Source organism: Lissotriton vulgaris, chromosome 8 (genome assembly GCF_964263255.1).
Source record: "Lissotriton vulgaris chromosome 8, aLisVul1.2, whole genome shotgun sequence".
Lineage (NCBI taxonomy): Eukaryota > Metazoa > Chordata > Amphibia > Caudata > Salamandridae > Lissotriton > Lissotriton vulgaris.
Window position 1 is genome coordinate 657,496,369 of NC_141696.1, and position 21,921 is coordinate 657,518,289.

The 21,921-nt window shown below is 41.5% G+C and overlaps 1 protein-coding gene across 8 annotated transcripts in view; it reads right to left on the reverse strand.

Moving 5' to 3' along the window:
* The window catches only part of RIOX2 (ribosomal oxygenase 2), an 845,240-nt gene that overhangs the window by 713,450 nt on the left and 109,869 nt on the right, over window positions 1–21,921 (reverse strand). The gene's annotated exons all lie outside the window — the stretch shown is intronic.

Below are 21,921 nucleotides of genomic sequence, written 5' to 3' on the forward strand. Positions count from 1 at the left end.
CGTAAAATCTTATCACTGTCCACATTCAACTCCCTCCCCCTGCCCGATTTCAGAAATCCGAATCGTGTTCAAGAGCTCTGCTACACGAGCACAGTCACACCAAGGAATTGAACACACATTTTTTCTGGACGTTTGAAGAAAATGCTTGTTTATCTTTTTTTAAAGGTTTTATTAGTAGGCCAGCCAAATCCATTACTTATGTTGTACCATGCCTATACTACGTCCTATCTGTGATATACGTTTAAATAAAATGGTCAGCATTTGAACAGACCTGCGACGACTTTGGATTGGGGCAGGGACAATACCTACAATACGCCACAATAGCCAATTTATTTAAAGAAATTTGGCCCACTGATCCTTCAATTCCACAGCTTACACAGACACTGGACATTCTACTTATGTGCCAGGCCCGCAAACGGATTGTATCATTATTGTACAGGGCGATGAGGGTGATGCCAGAGCCCCTCCTCCTGGGGCATTTGCAGCCTGGAACGAGGACCTGGAGGAACCCCTGGAGGACAAAGACTAGAGGGAAGTGGGTGCACTTACGAACACAATATCTTGTAATGCCCGTTTCAGTTTAATTCATTATAATTACATGCACTGCACATACATGACCCCAGTGAGAATACGTCGCATGACCCCGGTAGGCCCAGCTCCTGTCCCAGGTGCATGTGGTGGGGGACGGCGCTAACTTTCTACACTTGGCTTGGGAAATGTCCTCAGGACAGTAGCTTCTGGTCGGACGTAGTGGAGCGGATAAGGGGTAGTGTAAGCAGATGAGTGTGCTCGACTCCCAACCACTGCCTACTAGGGCAGATAGGTAAACCCAAAAAGTAGAGCAAGATGGCATATAGGCTCCTGCTTTTCTTTTAGGTGCTGGCTAGGCTCAGAATGGCAATTGTCTGGATGGGGTTGAGGGCTCCAGAGGTGTCTGCATGGATTCAGGACGTACGTGAGAGGAGGTTGGCCAAGGAGATGCACATGAGGAGTCGCCGCACAGATGAAAAACTAGAGGAAGACCTAGGGCTTTAGAAGGAGCTTTGTCATGACCTACTAGCCGATGGCCTTCGAGCAGGCTCCCCGTGTGTATCGCCTGGGGGGAGTGTCTTCGGTGCCAAAGGGGAGGAGGATTAAATGCCTTAACACTTTGCCCATAGACATTGGACTGAACTGTAACCACCGAAATGCATGATTATATGATCTTTTCTTGCAATTATTGAAATGCACACCTGTGTTCTGCTATATGTAAAATCTTAAATAAAGCTTTGGAAAAAAATATATAATGGTCAGCAGAGAAAAGTTCTGACTTCCTGAAATCAGGCTCTGACACAGTTTTTCCTCACACCTACAAAAGGTAACCACAATCGGCCAGTTTTATCTCCATTCAAAAGCACACACAGCCAATTAAATAAAAAAATAAAAACCCTATCAGGAATCGAGGGAAATTTTGCAGCTGCTAAAGAAGTCCAAGACCAGGCCAATTTCTCCTTCAGTAGAAATATACAGTGCTAAGGCCAACAACTCAGAACTGTGGGGCCATGCTAAACTCCAGAAACTTACAGTAGCAGAAAATGTATTTGTCCGGTCCCTATTAAGTCTTCCACAGAGCGCCAATTGTCTACCACAGTTGCTTGAAGTTAAGTGCATACATAATTGAATCAGTAAGCAAACGTAAGACTTTTACTGTACTGGCACAGACTGGTCTAATTATGAGCTATCTCCATACAGATATTTTCTTGCAGATATTATGCGCTTAAAATGTTTACTGAAAATCCTCTGGTTAGTGCATGTGAAGGAAATGATACATATGCTTATTCTTGTTGTTCTTTGGACATCTCATATTCAGGCCTGCTCTCGTCTCTAGTTCTTTGTTAAAAGAAAGTTTAAAGTTCTTTTATGGAATAAAATGTAATTCGGTAAATGTAAGCCGTACAGATTCTTATATTGTAAAGCTGCCCCATCATTTGAACCATTTCTTGATAAGATCACGTGTACCTTAGTTACCCAACTGTATACTGGATTAAAATATGAAATTTTGCCAACTAACAGCCTCTGCATTACTAGGGAGTGAGCTTCTGTGCCAGGACTTTGTGTCGGTCATGCACTCTGGAAACTGACATTTTACACCATTTCCTCTTTTATTGCAGTGCTTACACAATTTGTCGAAAAAAGTAGATTAAGCCTGTTTGTCGTCTCCTAGAAATTAGATGGTATGAACATGCTCTAAGAATTTTGAGATCTGACGCGAATGAAATGATTTTCATTAGAACTGCCAAATTTCTATCTTCTTCATGGGACTATACGTAAGAAAACTTTAGAGTCCAAGGCTGATCATTCATGGAATGTGATTGACATTAGCTGCGGTATATAACGGTATCGTATACTCTTGCACTTCATTGCTAATAGTTTGTAGCACTTTACAACTATTCGTGGGCATTACTACTGCTGCTCTGTGGTGATGTGTACATAAGGATGCGTTACCTCTAATGTGTGATTTGCATTGAGAGGGTTCTTTTATTAATAGTAATAGCACACAGTTCGTGGTATTCATGTCTTGGCGTTTTTGCACAATGTAGCGTTAACCCCATGGGTTATTCTGTCGCTATGTATAATGTTATCGAGTGTCACTCTATGGGATGTTATGCAGTTTTTAATATACTATATTGATGCATATTTGTGTCCCTTTTTCTCAAAACTGTAGTTAATTGTTACAGCACTTGGTTTTGAAGTTTTCATGTCGTTTTTAAGGATTCTTTGAATCTAAAATATACTTTTTGATGATAAAAACCCTAGTAGACGCAGGCCAAAATAGCAGCAGCTTTTAATTTTTCCTTTCCAGACAGACTTTGGCAACACCTTCCGGGCTTGTACAGAGTAACTTGCCCAGTTGAAAGCAGTACTCCATTCAGCAGCTAATCTGCGATCCTCCACAAAAAAAGATTCAGCTGATATCACCTCTCCTGAAAAACTTATATTGGCTACCCTTATAAACAAGATTTAGATTTAAAATCAGTAGGGCACTTAAGCCACCCATGCTAAATGTCCTCCTGACCATGCAATTTGTTTTGACTGTTGGTAAGTCAATGGGGCTCAGAAGCAATGGTCTTCTTCAGCTTGAAACACCTAAATACAAAGCACTTCAAACGATAAAGCAGTCCTTCACCGTCCATCAATTCTTCCACCACCAACGTGTGGAACTCTTTTACCCACACATCTAATACCTCGTGTTGCCCTCTTAGTCTTCAAACTACTAGGTCTCCTCTTGACCTATTATTATCAATGCTGCACTGCAGATCAGGCACACAATTCCCATATGAACAATTAGATATCTTCCACTTTCAATGTACTTTCCGGTTACATTCTAAAGTACTCTGAAGGCATTTAGAGCTCTGTGCACTATAAGGAAATATTAAATGAAATAAAACTATCAGCAGTTCCAACTAAAAGTATCACATTCTTCTCTAAAGTTCAGGAAAACACTACACATTGCTGCCGCCTTGTGGGTGAGCATTAATAATATGTAAAGGGAATTCTGTCCTTTTGACGAATTTCTATAACAAAGAAAGTCAGCCTGCCGAAAGTTCATTTTGGACTAATGTCAAAATTACGAAATACCTTTTCCATAAATATGCAACATTTTGTGAGGAAAAGGCAAACGTTACTGACATTTTCTTTTTTTGTAGTAGCCTTTCTTCTATGTCTGTAGTGATCCAATAGCTTTAAAAAAAAAAGGAAAAAGATGACACGGAAATACAGAAGAGGAGAGATAGATAAAGGCAAGAAGGAACAAGCATTGGCATAGCCAATAGCTCTCGCCTTTGGGACCTTATAAGGGTTCAGCTAGAGCTATTGGCAATCTTTTCAAGTAACCAAATGCTCCTAGTTTTGCACAAATAGTGTGTTTTACGGTAATGTGTAGACAGTTTCATAAAGATGCACATTTAACGTGTCATGCTTTAAAACGATTTTTTTTTAAGATTACTGTTAAAGACGTCAGTATTTGAACTGTAGTTTACAAAGAAAGAGAGGGGGCTGCTGGAGGAGGTACAGATAGTGGGGCGTTTTAACGAAGGAAATGTAGAATGCAGGCAATTGTAAGCTGGGAGCAGTGGCTGGTAAGTATTCACACGTTTTTGTAAGCTATAGAGGTGCTACTGGATGGAGACAGCCCTGCTGTGATAAGGTAGAGGATTGAAATGATGGGTCTTTGTCTGCTGCGTTGTATACAAAGCAGTAATTGGCCTTGCATATAGTAACAGGTAGTAAAAGATAAAAGCAAGCAAGATAAGCTTCACTGGGCTCTGGGCCCCACTAATGATTTCCAGAAGAGGATCGGCTGAAAAATGAGGCAATAGAGTATTGTAAAAAAGGCATCATCCCTATAGGTCTTCAGGTGAAAAACGAACATGGGTTGTCCGTGAATAATGAAAAATTAATAGAACACTGGAACCTGATAGCCAACCGTTGCAGCAGGGATTGGATGCTCTTAATAATTGAAACAGCTAAAGAATATATTTTAATAGAATAAAAGAGAATTAGATAAGATGGAAGCAGAACTAAAAAGCAGTAGCAGCAATGCCTTGGTAGATGCAAAGAGAAAATAATTAAAAGAAATAGAAGAGGATGTAAATGAATACATGGAATATTTATTAGGTAAAAAAACTAATAAACTAAGAAAGGACATAAATAGGTACAATATAGAACTAGTGTACCCTTACACCCAAAAAGACTATTATGCTACTCCAGCCCAGGAAATGAATCAAAAGAAGAGCTGGTACCCTTACCACCCTAGAGGACAGAGAAAAAATGTGAGCTTCTCAGATACTTCCTATGCGAGCACAGAATCAGAAGAAGATAATCACAAAATAGGAAAAAACAATATTTCTTAAACAAAGAGCCAATAGAAAAAGTGAATCTCTCATGTTTAAAACCTCAATCAATATGGACCCCTGCACGAAACATGATGAATAAGAATGTAGAACAGTTTGAAAAAGCTGTAGAGAAACATATAGAAGATCTTTTAAAAGTTGAAATGAAAACATATAACAATAACTTGTCCAAAGAATGCAGAGATGTCTTGAATAGTTTAGAATTATGCGAGAGACTGACTATAAAACCGGGGAGTATAGTTCTCTTAGATACAGAGGATTATAACAAAAGAATGCTGTCCCTGTTAGCAGTAAAGGAACACTATAGAATATCGTCCCAGGAGGAATGGAAGAATCTCCAAATCAATATCAAAAGAATTTTAGACCTAGCAAGGGAAGATGAGATAATTTGCCCAGATGAATATGAATTTTTATATAATCCTCATCCGGTGTTACCAGCGATATACGGACTACCAAAAGTCCATAAATGTTTGGAAAATCCCCCTATGAGACCTATTGCCTCAAGCTTAAATTCGCTAACTGAACCATTAAGCATATATGAAGATAAATTCCTGAGACCACTAGTGTCCAAACAAAGATCATATATAAAAGATACCACTGACATGATCAAAAAGGTAGAAGGTTTAAAATTTGAAGGGCGCAATCAATGGCTAGTATCTCTAGACATTGAAGCGCTATATACAAATATACCTCAGGTAGCTACAGTGGAAACAATAAGAGCTTCTAAAGGATGAAAATGGCGACTTGTCAGAGCACTCATATTTTATAATTGAATTAACAGAGATAATATTGAAAAACAATATCTTCATATTTGAAGAGGACTTGTATTGCCAGATCAAGGGTACCAGCATGGGGGCTACCTGTGCTCCTAGTCTAGCTTGCCTCTTGTTGGTACCTTTGAAGACAAGCACATATACAATGAAGCTGCCCCATTCTATGAAAACGTGACCAATTGGTCAAGTTTCATAGAGGATATATTCTTTATTTGGAATGGAGAGGTAAATTAACTAATTGAATTCATCGAGTGGTTAAATTGCGGGGACCCCAACTTGAGGTTCATCTCAACTAGGAGTCAACAACATTGTGACTTCCTTGACATTAAAATAAAAACAAGAGGAGATGAATTGATGGTTGATCTATATGTGAAACCAACAGACAGTAATAAAACGCTACATTACAATAGTGATCACCCGAAGTGCCAAAAAAATAACATTCCTTTTGGCCAATTTTTGTGTCTTCGCAGAAATTGTACTGATAAGAAAGACTTTGAAGGCCATGCAGAAAACCTAAAAAGGAAACTCAGGAATAGGGGTTGTCCCAATAGAATAATAAAACAAGCATACAAAAGAGCTACATTTTATAATCGTGAGGCTCTATTTGAGGATAACCAGCGAGAGAAACAGGGAATGGACAAAATAGTGTTTGTCTCAAAGTATTCCATAGCTAGCAATAAGATAAAAAATATTATCAACAGGAATTGGAGTTCCTTGCAGGATAGAAACATGGCACATGTAGAGAAATCACTATTCTCCTACAGGAGAAATAAAACCATTAGAAACCGGCTGGTTAAAACATATAGGGCTAGATGTAGGTAAATCAGATTTACCGATTCATAAATACAGAATTTTACCGATTCGGTATTCATGAATCGGTAAATCTGATGTAGGTAATTATTCAGTAACAAATACCGAATCAGTAGGATTCGGTATTTACCGATTCGGTAATTACCAAATCGGTATTTGCCATGGATTGCTATGGGCCTTGAAGCCCATAGGAATCAAGGGCAAATACTGAATTGCTAAGGGGGACAGGGTGCCACCCTGTTGCACCCCTGTGTCAGGCTTGTGTGTCATGTGACACACATACATGCCCTTAGGGCATGTCTGTGTGCCACATGGCACAGATGTGCATGTACACAGGAATTCGTTATTTACCATGCAATAGTAATACATGGTAAATAACAAATCCTTAGGGGCCTGTGGCACTGTTTACTGTGCCACCTACATATTGATTTACAGAATCGGTAAATTTACCTATTCGGTATTTTACCGATTTTGAAAATTCACTGAACCGGTAAATTTACCGATTCTGTAAATCAAAGGCCCCCTACATTACAAAACCCAAATACCGGTCGGTAACGGCCGAAATCGGCCGTTACCGACCGATATTTGGTCTCCTACATCTGGCCCATAGAGAGAAAGGACCAGCTCAGCAAAGGAGCATTGACACAAACAGCAGAATACTAGGAACATACCCTTGCAGTGCATGTGTAAACTGTAAGTCAATAATACCAGGCCAAAAAATAGAATGAAATGATGGAGCTCATACGTTCAAAGATATGTTTTAATTGCAAATCAAAGAATGTTATTTATTTAATCATGTGTCCGTGTGGAAAAGGATATGTAGGAGAAACTATGAGGGAAATTCGCGTTTGTCTTAACGAACATAGATCCGCCATAGGGACAAACAAATGTAATGCTCCTTTAACTGAACATTGGTTTCAACACAAACACAAAGTGGAAGACTTACGCTGGTATGTTTTAGAAAGAACAATACTGTCTTAAAGGGGAGGTGATGTAGAGAAAAAACGAAAAACCAGAGAACAGTTCTTCATGTGTAAGTTTAAAACATACACATATGGTCTCAACAGCCGCGAAGAATGGGAGAGACTATATAGATAGGATGTCACATATAATGAACAACTAGAAAATCTGTATAGAATCTAATACTGTATTACACTTGAGAAGGGCCTTACGTAAATATATCGGAGTGATCAGGCATGAAGAGATAACAACGCTACTGTACCATTCCAAGTGTAACAATAGGAACCCAAAAAGAAACATCTCGCTTTAATACATTTGTGAGGGACTAGTAACTAAGAGATAATAATGATAAAAATGTTACTCTATTATAAAAACAGGAACTCATCTATACCTATAGACGAGGTAACACATACCAGAAGTAGCGTATATTAATAAATAAGACCCCTGTAACATGAAATCTGCAACAAGAATAGAGCTATATATAGAGGGTATATTTCTCGTTCGGATAACATAGGACCTTTGTTTTCATTAACAAAACACACTTTTAATGCGTAGATTACAAGCTAATAAAGAAGAAGGATAGTACAAGAGAGGCACGGGGCACTCAAACTCCTACTAAGAAGGCCCCCATAATAGTGAGTTTAAATAAATAAATAAAAATACGAGAGGCCAAACGAACTTTGCTGGAAATACCAGAGGCCAGGAAGTATTTCGATATGATCTTGCCACAATACTGAATTATAAATAATGGCTGACGAGCAATTTTTATGAGCATGCTTAATAAGAATGCATAAACACCGCAATAAGACGTAAAATAGACTCGCAGGAAGGAGCGCGCATATATGTTAAGAACATAACACTATAGCAGCTCATTATTTTAAATAAATGTACAATGCTCTAATCCGCGTTGCTTTAATAATAGCGCGGAACATAGAATAAAAATGACTTATAATGGTGCATTGTGCCAACCAAGTACATATGGGAATAAGCGCAATATGTACTATTACAAGATGGCGCTTATAACAAGTTCCACAAGTAAACAAAAAATACGAGAGGCCCGTAATGAGGTCACATGACTGACAAATAATTTAAAATGCCGGAACCGGCATGCACTTCCCTTTTCACTTAATACGTGGATAATTGAATAAATCCCGTTGAAAAGGAAGAGGTTTTAAACACGTGGCTCAACTCAAGGAAAATGAAAATGTATTATTAAAGGTGAGCACGCATAAGAAATATTGAATGACATTTCATATATAAACAAATGAACAAATGACAAAGGGACTAAGAGCCTGTCCATTCACTGTCTCCTTAGAGAATAAGACTCTTAGAGAATAAGACTACCGGAGAAACTGACTTGAAAAGCCAAGAAAGCAAAACTTGGGAGCTTTCATACCACTAATAACTGCTACGATTGAGAGGGGTGAGTGTTTCGATTTAATGCGGGCACATAAGATAAAGTAGAGTCATGAGTAGAGGAAAGTAAAACAGACAATGATCTGCTTTTTCAGCTGCCTAATGAACATACGGAGAAACCACCTGCAGCTAGACCTACATAACGGCCACAATACCCCCAAAAAAAGGTCTTTAAAGGTATGGCAAACAAGGGTGATAAGTTGTAGCAGAAGTGGAGTTTGGGGTGGACCTATAATTGGAGAAATGTCTACATTCACAGGTGCTAAAGTTAACAACCGGTGAAGCAACCTGTGGTTTTGCGTATATGAAATAAGAAGATACGCATAAGGCCCAATAGAGGTATGAAAACTGGAGCTCATAGTATGAATGGGTAGTCTGTGTGGAAAATCGGTTTAAGAAATACTAATGACAAAGTATGATTGGTTGAAATTTGATCAACATATGGCATTCATGAGATAAGTGGGACTACAAACAGCATAATAAAACAGTGCAAAGGTTTTAGAAAAAATGTGATAAAAAATGTCATTCCAGACTGATGTATGTTGAAATGGTAACACTGTTGCATTTTGGGCCCTTTTTTGTAACCAGCACCTGGTTACCACCTGCTTTCAATCCATGGTAAATACAGACTCTTAAATACCGAATTTCATGAAATTCGGTATTTTAGAAGTTACCTACATCTCAACTAATTTTTTTGCATTTCTTATTTACCGAATCAGTAAAATTACCGACTGGTTTTTACCGAATCAGTATTTTTTGTGTCCCTACATCTCAATATCCAAATACCAGTCGGTAACGGACGAAAATCGGTATTTGGCTACCTACATCTGGCCCCAAGTGATTTACTTTGAGTTTCATGGCTTTTTTGGTTCTACTTATAAGTGCGGGGTGAGAGGTAAATCGCATTAGATGTGGTTAAAAAGTGAGTGGAGAGCTCTGATGTGAGAAGGATAACTGATTAGATTGATCTTATAGATAAATATAAAATACAGAGGGAACACTTTTCATTTTTATTGTATTTTACCCAGTTCCTGTTGGTTGAAGGGTTACTCTCTTTCTCTTAAACTTGTAGGAAACTCTGTGCAGCCAGTCCACCGGGGGAGGAGAGCACAACAAACACTGTCACAGTAGGAGCCAGGACAGCACCAGCTGCACTCTGGGGCTACAGCTGGTGAGAGTGTGTAGAACGCAAAGTATATCAACGCGCAATGAGTTTTTTTTTTTTTAAATAGACCCTGGCCTGTACCTATAGCATCAAAAGCTGTGCACACCTCACCCCAAACTATTACACACCATCACAAAAGGAGAGCCTATTACAGCTTGTACACAACAATAAATAAGCATACCTACAAAAATATTACGCACTGATTAAAAGTACAAAATAAATTAAAAATGTAAACAAAGGACCGTTAATTATTGTAAGGAAGACTGTATAAGTCTTGAAACACTGCCTCTGACGAGGTTATGCAGCATAATAAAGCCCGGCTCTGGGCCCTAATAATTATTCCTAAAAGCGGATCGGTAAAACAGCCAGTGGCAAAAAAACTCTCTGCAGCCAGGCCCCGGGGGCGATAGCACAACAAACCCCGGTGTCGCAGCAGCCAGGAAAACCACAGCTGCACTTTTGGGCTACAGCAGCTATAGTGTGTACAACGCCAAGTATATGATACGTAAGGGGGTGTTTTTCTTAAAATAGACTCTACCCTGTTCCGATAGCATCAAAGGCTGTGCACGCCGCATGCCAGATTATGAGAGATAGTTAGAAAACGAGGGCTAATTACGGGCTGTACAAAACATTAAATAAGCATACCTACAATGTTAGGCATGTGTGGAGTACACAATAGCTGATAGCGGACGCTATACTACATAAAAGTGAGCAGCTTCTAACTATGTTCACTTCTGGGTCAGAGCATCAAAGGCTGTGCACGCCACACCCAATGTAATGGGGCTGAGTTTGCCAACCTTACAAGGATGGAAGGCAGAGTGGCCTAACTGAGAAGTGATCTTGTGGCAAGCATGGTATTTATTTATATGTATAAAATATTCGCCAACAGCTATGACACGCAGCATAAAGCCCGGCTGTGTGCGCCGCTAATTGTTTCCAGAAGCAGATCAGGGTATAGCCGTATGTTTTGTTAGCAGCTACACATTTTAAGATCAAGGGCATTCAGGTTTGGTGTAACAGAAACAGGCATACAGTAAACATTGAATCTGTAGCCATTTCCTTATCATTTTATTTAATTACAGCAGAAGGCTAAGCATGAGACATGAGAACCGAGCTGACCAGCCCTCCCTCTTTGCTTTATGGAGTGGAGTCTGTTTCTTACACTGCAGCTAAAGGCAGTTACGGCTGTGCGGGTCACGGGTGAGCAAGGTAGGGTGAAAGTGAAAGTGATTGCGTGCTGTAAGCGTGCCCGCGAGCGATGAGGAAAGCCAGATGACACCTGTGCGCGTAACCGCACGCTTAAGGCCACACAAAAAGCGAGTGGTCGGATTTTTGAAGCCCACTTACTAAAACTCTCGCCAGAGCAGCGCATGCGCTAGCTCAGGCGAGACCTAAAAATGGAGTGGGCATAGAGGGTGGGGATAATATGGATGAGATGAAGAAAATTCTTAGGAGGAACACATTAACAAGCATTTGCAATGCAATAGGTCTCACAAGAGTTTCAGCTATTGGCATTGTAAATGACAATGGCTTTTTTATGTGTTTTGAAACCCTGCAAATGTAGCATAAACACACACTTTGTACTTATAGTCGTTGCTTACGAGAAGCAAGTCTGGCAGTAACTGCCTCTTTTGCTGCCAGCTTTGCTTCTCCTAAGCAAGGATTAGAAGTACAAAGTTGCTGTTTACGCACCGTTTGAGGGTTTTAAAACAAATAATAGGCACAGCCATATCGACGACAATAGCTTAAACTGTCCAAACTGCAAGACCTATTTTGCATAGCAAATGCTTTTTTTTTTTTGGTTACAAGAGTTTCGCGAGCAGCCGTGTAGGTGAAACCTAAAAAAACAAGTATTTGCAATGCAATAGGTCTCACATTTATGAGAGTTTGAACTATTGGCATTGTCAATGACAATTCCTTTTATTTGTGTTTTGGTTTTTAAAACATAAATAAAAGACTTTGCCATTACAATGCCATTAGCTTAAACTTGCATAAATGCGACACCTATTACATTGCAAGTGCTTGTATTTAACTAGCGCCCATGCAGCACTTCTGCATTTATGGAGGCATTGCACCTTTCTTTAAACAAGCCGGGTCTAAAGAAAGGGGCATGGCCGACCCCCCTACTCCTTGCTAAATTATCAGCGGCAAAGGATGATTATTCAGGACTTCTTATATATGCAGCATATCTCAGTAATTCGCTGATATGTTACACACATGTAATCTTGCACACATTTTTGTGGTGCTTCTTTTTCTCCCATTTTACCGTGCATAGAGAACACTCTCAGCTGCTAGAAGTGTACCCTTTTCTCGCTAATAAAAGACCATAATCAGTAATTTGTAGCAGTTTATGCATGTTGCCTTCTTATGTGTACACACATGTAGAAGCCGGGTATCCTAGCATAAATATGTTATAAAAAAGCGCATATTAAGAGGAAGCGTTATTCTCTCAACTTGCAATTGATCTTGCCATATTCAGTAACTATTTTGTTGGCCTTTAACCTACAAGTAACTGCATATACCATGTCAGGCACACGTTTTAAATGATAAATAAATGCGAGTTAGGCTTATATGTGGCAAATACATGGCTCTGCTAGGAAAGCTCAATTGGTAATGCAATGACTTCAAAAAAGGTTTGTGTATCCGGAGGCCACAGATTTGAATCCTGGTTGGCAGGCTGGGTCATAGTATTGTGCATTTATTTATTGTTCTATGAGGGTCCAGCCTGCAAAAGAAAGCACTGTGAATATATGTCTGGATTTCAAATAGCATCACATAAAGGCTACCAAAGTTTAGAATATTAAATGTATTGCACACAGCAGACGACAAGCTGCATGCAGCATAAGAAAGGCTGCCACATAATGTGCAAAATTATTCAGTATATAAGTGCTTACTTGGAATTCCAAAGTTGTATAACAGAGTTCAACGAGCATGGCAACGGCAGATAAGTGTGGCAACAGAGGAGTGAGAGGATGATGGCAGAAGAAGGTGAGAGGGAGGGAGGTGAACTGTGTAAGGTGGTAGACACGGCCATGGAGGGTAAATGTGGTCCCCACCCGGGTAAGCTTACATGCTTTGCAGTGACTGGATTTGAGATGGCCCACCACCGGAGGTAGATTAAGTTGTTGCCTGATGTCAGGCATATTAGGCGTTTACAGAAATGAACTAACTACTAAGTCTTTGATGTTCTGTGTCCATTTGAAGGTAAACATGGGTTCTTCTAGAATATTTATTTCGGTTCCGACGAGATTCCAATACTTTTTGAAAACTTTTTGGATATCATGACTCCTTGTGTTGAATGTTGTTACACATATCAATTTTTCCATCTTCTGATTCTTGGGGTGTACTTCGAGGAGTGTTTCACGGGGACAATACCATGCTCTTTTCCTGCCTCTATGAAGTAACCCTTTTGGGTATCCTCTGTCTCTTAGTTTTGAAAATAGGATGTCTGTTTCTTTAAAGAAGTCACCTCGTCAAGAGCAGTTGCGTCATAACCTTAAAAATTGGCCGTAGAGCAAATTGTCTCTCAAATTTCTGCAGTGGTGTGAGTCGTACTTTAGGAGGGTATTGCGGTCCGATGGTTTCCTGTAGAGGTTCATCACAATTCTTTCATCCTCAATTTCCAATGTTGGGTCCAAAAAGCATACAGTTTTATTGCTGTAGGACATGGTAAATTGTATATCAGACGAGCGTTCGTTCAACCATGTTTTGAATTGGGTCAAGAGATCCTCAGTGCCTGTCCATATCATTGGCACGTCATCCATGTATCACTTCCATAATGCGATGTTATCTAGGAAGGGATTGGAATGATTGTAGATGTTTAGGTCTTCGTAATGGTCCATGTACAAATTCGCTAGGCTGGGGGCGAATCCGGCCCCCATAGCGACACCCTTATATTGGTAGAAAAAAGTGTCTTGGAACATAAAGTAATTATTTGTCATCGCAATAAGTAGTAGTTGCAGCAGGAAGTCAGTGGGAATCCAGCAGGGTTGTGGGCGTTTTTCAAGTACCCTGCTCATCACCTCAATGGCTTCTTCCTTTGGTATGCTGGTGTAAAGTGAAGAGACATCGAGTGTAACCATATACTGAGTTATTCTATCAAAAGTTTGGTTTTCCACCAGCTGGATAGTATGCATGGTATCCCTGAGAAATTAACGTGTCTCTATCACGCTGGGCTGTAAGAAACGGTCTATGAATTGGTTGAGGTGCTCCAAAACCGAGCCACATCCAGAGAAGATGGGTCTTCCTGGTGGGTGCTGTAAGTCTTTGTGGATCTTGGGGATGATGTGGATCGTCGGTGTCCTGGGGTTGGCTTTGTTCAGGAAGTTGTATTCGGGTTCCGATAAAAAGCCATCCGCCAGGCCCTTTTCTGTGAGGTCCTTGACAAGTTTTGAAATCTCTTGTGTGGGGTCTTTATTAATTCTTACGTAGCTCTCCACACAGTTCAATTGTCGGTTGATTTCTGAGATATATTATCTTGGGTATTTTTGTATTACCACCGCTCCTCCCTTATCCGCAGTTTTTATCACGATAAACTGTTTGTTGCTAAGGGATTGTAATGCATGTCTCACATCCTTAGTGATGTTGGGTTTGATGTATTTGGTGTTGTTGAGAAGATCCATTACTTCTGTCATCACTATTTTTTCATAGGCCAAGATTTTTTCACTCATTAGGTATGTGGCTGGTATGAATGTGGAAGCTGGACGAAAGTCTGTGGCTGCAGTTTTTTTGGACCACTGATCATTTTTCACAAAGAAGTATTTCAAACAACTTGCGAAAGAACTGTTGTAACTCCAGTTTGATGTTAAAAGTATTTGGAGGAGTTGTAGGAATAAATGATAGGCCCTTGGATAGAACATCATGTTCAGCTTCAGTGAGGGTGTACTCTGAGATATTGATGACAGGGTCCCCTTGGGTGGATTCAACTGACGTGATGGGTGGAGTTACCATTGGTAGGTCTGTCATCTCGTCTGGATTTCTCTGTGATTCTCTTGGCATTGGAATCTGATCCTGGAGTTCCGTCGTTGGATATTCCTCCCTCGGTTCCATCTCATCGGCCTCTCCCAATTTGGGTCCCTGTTGTTCCAGGAAGGATCCTCTAAAAATGCAGAGGAGGAGGAGGCTCCTTGTGTGTCTTGATATCTCTGTCCTTGTTGATCAGATTGGTTGTTGGCACTAGTGCTTGGCCTTTCTGAGTCACTTTCTGATCCACTTCCGACAGATGACGTGGAGAAGGTGGCAAATCTGCATGGCCCTTGTCTGCTGCAGTTGGTAAAGAAGCCCTGCGAGTCTTGTTCGTAATACTCGTCGCTGAGGCATGGGTAGGTTAACTTTTTGTGATAAGCCTTAATGTCTTTTGCCATTTTTTCAAGTTTTTTGTTCAATGTTATTGTGTTAAATTCGGATAATTCTTTTTTTGCCCGTTCGAGGGCTTCCTGAGTGTTCTTGAGAGCCTCGTCTTCCAAGATTTCTTTTTTCAAGTCAGCTATTTATTGAGATAATTTCTTTACATACTCAATGGCAGTCTCCACCCCCAACACCATCCAGTGTCGGGAGCAATTGTTGGCCACAATGCTGAATCCCTCACGGAATTTGGGGATATCAATGAAAATTACTGGCTCGTTCCTGACTTGCAAGCCTTTTGGAAAAATATTTGCTTGTAAATATTTTGTTAGCAAAAGGCCATGTAGGCTAGAGCGGATCAATTTCTTCATTGAATCTTTATAATCAAAGTAGTCAGCAACAATATTCCTATATTCCGTCCAGTGCCCCATAACTTGACAAGTTTTTGCAGGAATTCCTTCTGCTATTTATACAGGAATTTCTAGGGCCTGAAAAGTTTTAATGCCACAACTGCAGCAAAGATAATCTGAAACCTACTTTCCCATCATATAGGTAATTGAGAGAATATATCTCTCTCACGTTCCATTTTTCCATCGCATAGGCAGAGTTATGAGATCCATTGTATAGACATTCAATGATCACAATCAATTGTGAAGCTCAGAAGTACACTACTATATTGGCAGCCCCGTTCCCTCAGTCATAAGATTTAAAATGTTTAGCCAGAGAAACAAGATGTCCCCCAAAAGAAACCCTGTACCATGACAATCATACGAAGTAAAATTGGAGTTGTTACAGTATATTTGGCAAAGATACCATCTTAAAGATGGCTGTCGTACCCATGAGAGACAGAGGTAGAGAATGACAATAATACTATTCTGTCCGTAGTTTGCCTATTTAGGGATCCAGATTGTGTTGTCATACAGTAGACTTCTCAATCAATATGAAAACTCCTAAGTAATAGAATCCCTCGAGTGCCACTATCATCCCTGGATGCTCATTGCACATAAGACTCTATTGCCCTGAATGGGTATGCCATAGATTTGTACAAATTGTGAGACCTTAGCAATAGCCAAAATGCAGAGAATCTGCAGTACCCCTGACCCGCATGAGACAGGGTATAGCGGATATAGAAGTAGATAGTCCACATACAGCAAAACTCTGTCCAAGAGTGGGTGCCACTTAAATCCCCTTATCAGGACGTCTCTTCTAATCCACCCCTCCAAGGGTTCAATCGCGATGGTGAAGGGGGAGCGGGGTACCCTGCTGGGTGCCCCTGAATACAGGGAATGTCTGGGAGGCTCCCCAATTCCCCAACCTCTCCACAGTGCTCAGGTTTGTGTCAAGCAATCAAGTTTACCTGATCAAAAGAATGTTCAAAAGCTATCATCAAAAGAGTCAATGGGTCCTCCAGCCAGTTTGACAGCGCAAGCTGTTAGTAGAATACTGCAAAAGTCTGGGTCGGCTACAGATGCCCGGGTGTCTCACTGAGTGTCATATTTGGGGATACCCTTTTCTGAAACAATCTATGTAATAATTTGTTAGATGTATTACCCCATTAGTAGACGAGGCTATGGGTGACAAGCCATGCAGTTCTAGTAACTCCCAATGCCACCTAGGGCAATTTAGATTTGCATTAGCTAAATATGTCTTAAAATAGTATCATCATGTGTGGCTATATACTGTTTCCAACTAGGGTAGGTAGCCTCCAATTGTGTTGTTTCCTTCCTTTCCCATCTATCATGCTACACCGCATTACTTTTGATTCTCGCACAGGTAAATGCTTTTAATGCTTCCCAAACTATTTCTCAGGATGCCACAGAGTTACTATCCAGGGTGAAATAGTTATTTGCTGCTGTAACTATAAATGTTTTGAAACCCTAACCCAATAGACTCTCTGTGCTTACATGCCATCAGCCTCTCTTGGCGCCCTTGCCTCAATTAAGCACTAGAGTTTTTTTAAATTAACAATTTGTTTTTGTGTAAATTCCAACAAATGTCAACAAAATGCAAATTAGTCATATCAAGCAGTTTTTTAGAGCAAAAGGCATCCTCACAACAATTTCTAACAGAAGGACGCTTTTTGTGCTCCTTTTTTAGGACTGATCTGCCCCCGCCATTCAGACGTACCACTCCCCAGTTATTTTCTGGTTTTTACAAACGTGAGTTTTTTGCCTTATCGAACACACTTCATCAAGCGATGCTCTGACATTTTTGGCTAACTGCCATTTTTGTCCTTGTTTTACTGCAGTTTCATGCTCTCCCCTGATGTCCCCTGTCTTCTGAGCAGTCTTGCTCCCACAATAGTCAGATGTAACATGACCTATTGGTAATCACCCTTCCGACCTACTATAACCAATGTAAGACATATATGGATCTTTATGACCAATTTGATTAATTGATTACTATTTTCTGTTCAGATTGTCTGCCCCATTTGGTTCTCCACCGTCCTGATGAAGACCCTCTAGCAAGGTCGTAGCCAGTACCTGCAACGATTCTGGGTCGAAACGTCGACACACCCTCCCTCCCCTCAGCTTCTGTTATTTGCCATTTTTGCTTTCTCCATTGAAGCATGAGATTGTTTTGATTTATTTGTGAATTGTTGGTAATTTGCAATTTTTATGTACTAAGGCTCAAACTGACTATTAATTTGTCACGTATTCAGTTTCCCTACACTCTCCATCACCAACCTGACCCTTCGTTTCCTTTAGGGGGGCTAAGTGTGTGTATATATATTTATGCATTTTATGAATTATTTGCAATTTATTGCATTTGCTGGTTGTGATTAAAAACAATGCTGCGAACTTTCTTTGGATTTAGTTTATAATCAATTGCTATTGCTCTATATTGCTCTTCCTTTGTTCTGGGACCACTTTGTTTGTATCATTAACTCACCCAGGTCCCAGCGACTTATTTGGGTAAACCCCCGTGTTCATAACACGCCCAGCACACCAAGCATTGCAAATCAGTCTCCCTGCTGTTTCACATGAAACGGATCCGGTAGATCGTCCCCATGTCATGGGCTTCCCCGCTCCAGGAGACCCCCCCTTCACATGGTCCTCCTGCAGTATCCTCTCAGTCTTTGCTCATGCTCACACCTACTTATCCCCAATTCTAACTATTTCGTTCCCCTCCCTTATCTTTTAAAGTTTTCGCACACTTCACTGTACAGCATGGGGGCAATGAGACACGTTGGGAATGGCCTTCTCAAACATGAGCAGTACAAGCCCACAATATGTCTTAATGTAGGGTTTTACCTTAATGCCTAGACATGTACCTTCGAAAGCTGATCCAGTTACAATGTATAGGATGGGACAGTAATCCTAAAGAATAACCCCTACTATATGTTAACTGTTTTCATGTTTTGCCGTTGATTGTAATCCATATGCACCAAAAAAAACCTCAATAAAAAGTTCCAGCTTCAATAACGTATTTATTAATATGTTGGACTATGGTTAAGGAGGGGTCTAGAATTAACGCCAGTGATCAGAACAATAGTTCTCGAGGCGAGGATGTCATTTAGTGTTGAGGTAAATTTGAAGGTCGTCAGAGTATTGGTGGATTATTACGTTCAAACGTTTGCAGATTTAAACTAGTGGTTCTACGTAGAGGTGAAAGAGCGTTGGGATAGGATGAAGCCTTGAGGTACTCCACAGATGATAGGGGCTGCATTTGAGACACAGTTGTTGGTTTTGACATTTGAGTGTGTTCCCGGAGAGAAAGGAGATAAGCTATTCGAAGGGCTGCCTCTTTGAAGCTGAAGAGAAGAGATATTCTAGAAAGTTAAGTAGTCTAGGGTGGTAAATAGTATTGAAAGCTGCCGCTAGTTATAGAAGAACAAGCAGGAAGGATTCACCCTTATCTAGGATATGGCCGATGTTGTCCTGGATTTTTACATACATGATACTATCTTGTTCAAAGTGATATCGTATTGGCCATGTACAACAGCATGGATGCTGTGCAGCATGGCTGAAAGTATAGGCAAAAAAAAACCTATTGCATGGTCCATACTGACAGCTGATTATGGGTGCTCCGGGCAAGAATTATTTTGTGGGGCCTGTTTGGATCAACTCGGAATTTTAGTACTCTTTTTCCTAGGTCAAGCCCCATGTTTCCTAACAATATTGCATGATATGGTAAAAGTTAAAATACAGAAATACACAGAAGCAAGATAGAGAGAAAGTTCACTTTTGCAACTGCCTACTTTATCCATGCGTGTTGAAAAATCTGTGACAACGTAGCTAAATAAAATACTGAAAAGGCAACAGCTCTCCCATAGGCGATACCCATTGGCGCAGCACAAACAAAATCGAGTTTATTTTTAATATTCAGTAAAAGTAATAGACTTTCCTTGTTCAGTTGTGTAAGAGGGAGTTTCACTGTGAGCCAGCTCGGGAATGTTTCCTTAAATACACTACTGTAATTTTCCACACCCATACTTCTATAAAACACAGATTTCACTGGTGTCGAAGTCTTTTATACCAAAAAGTGCATAGACATTATCAGCACCAGCCAGTGCAAAATGCAGTTTTTACAGTGGCCTGTTGGTGTAAATGTCTTTTCTGCTAATTTCAGGCTGCAAAATGTTTAAATATCTCAGGATTAATTTCATGCAGCCTCTGCTATATTTCCTGTTCTGTTAATAAACATGTTTGCTAGGAGCATACGGTTCTATTTGACAGGCGGGTTATTTAAAATTGATATATAGCCTTATTAATATTTATCACATTTCCTTCCATATTCCTGATCAAGCTTTATAAATCCAGATAATTAAAAGAAAGCATCCTAGGGGTGAACAGCCTGCTGAGGTACAGAAAGACGATACAAAAGGGGGTGGTCCAGCACCACCCCCTTTTGTACCGCTTTTGGCCGCCATAAGTGTGGCAGGGTATGCTCAGACGTGAGTCCCTTGCTCACTTTGCCACTGGATTCAAGCAAGCCGGGCTAAAGACGGCTGGCATGCCAGAAACCGGTCCTCGGAAGCTTGTTTCCGGTCCAGGGAAGACATGGCTTGGCAGTTCGGGCTGGACTGTTCCCATGAGGCACAGGGTCAGACTGATTTGCATATAGCCATGTCTGAACTGGGGTGGCAGAGTGGGCTAAAGAACGGTGATGGATTAAACCCTGATCTTTTGACTGGGTGTGAGTGTTTGATTGATTCAGATGCTCCGTCCAGCACCACCCCCTTTTGTACCGCTTTTTGCCGCCATAAGTATGGCAGGGTATGCTCAGACGTGAGTCCCTTGCTCACTTTGCCACTGGATTAAAGCACGCCGGGCTGAAGACGGCTGGAATGCCAGAAACCGGTCCTCGGAAGCTTGTTCCCGGTCCAGGGAAGACATGGCTTGGCAGTTCGGACTGGACTGTTCCCATGAGGCACAGGGTCAGACTGATTTGCATATAGCCATGTCTGAACTGGGGTGGCAGAGTGGGCTAAAGAACGGTGATGGATTAAACCCAGATCTTTTGACTGGGTGTGAGCGAGTGAATGATTCAATGCTACGTCCAGCACCACCCCCTTTTGTACCGGAGGTACAGAAAGACAGCGCCAGTGGCGGAGCAAGGGTGTCATGTGCCCTAAAGCAAGCAAGTAATATGGCTCCTTTAACTCCCAATTAAGTAATAAAAATTAGAACCATAATTGAGGTCCAAAGGGTCCCTTCACACACCAGGGCCGCAGTGGTGCTAAACCTGCTTTACCATTGATAGAAACATTCCTGACCCCGTAACCTCTAATCAATCAATAAATCAATATAGATCTTTATTCGGTAACATTAAAAACCATAAAAGTAGGGGCGTGGCTAGCCGAGCCAGCATGGTGGATGTGTGTTAGCTGTGCTCCGTCCAGCTCGACAATTATCCTACCTACATCCTGACTTCCTCTGCCTGAACGAAGCCCTGGGGGAGACAGTAAAACACCCGCAGGCAGCCACGACGATCGGCTGGAGTTTTCGAAGCCGAGTGAGGCTGGGGGTCAGAGCTGGGGGTCCATGTGAGGTGCGGCCTGGTGTGGAGCGGCAGAGCCAGGTCATAGATTTTCGCTGCCCGTGGTCGTGGCGGGCCGCAGTTGCCAGGTACAGTGCATTGCCCCATGGGTTACTGTGGTAGTGAGACCCGCAGGAGGTGCTCGAGGGGCACATCGGCCCCCAGAGAGTCAGCGGCACGGCGGAAGCGGAGAGGCTCCAAGAGACACAGCGGCTGGCTGACTTGAGGAAGAGAGACGAGGCGGCCGGGTCAGCAACGCGACTACTGGGGGTTCGGAGTAGCGGAGGCCCTTGGAGGGAGGGCCCCTCGCATCTCTGCCCTGAGGACCTCCCCGCTGATCGGCGGTGGGATCGTGCCGCGTGGGGAGACCTACGTTGCCCCTGGTGGTTGGGCCTTGTCGTTGGCCTGCGGAGTCGGGCCTTGCGGCAGTGGGCGGAACTGCGGCCCCGCCTGAGACTTGGGCCTGTGGAGTGCCCTCGAGTTTGGCGATTGAAGGGGGGCAGCTGTGTGGGATCCGGTGGTCGCTGCGTGGCGGCCTGCAGTCAGCGCTGGCCTGCGGAGACACTTACAGGTGCAGGAA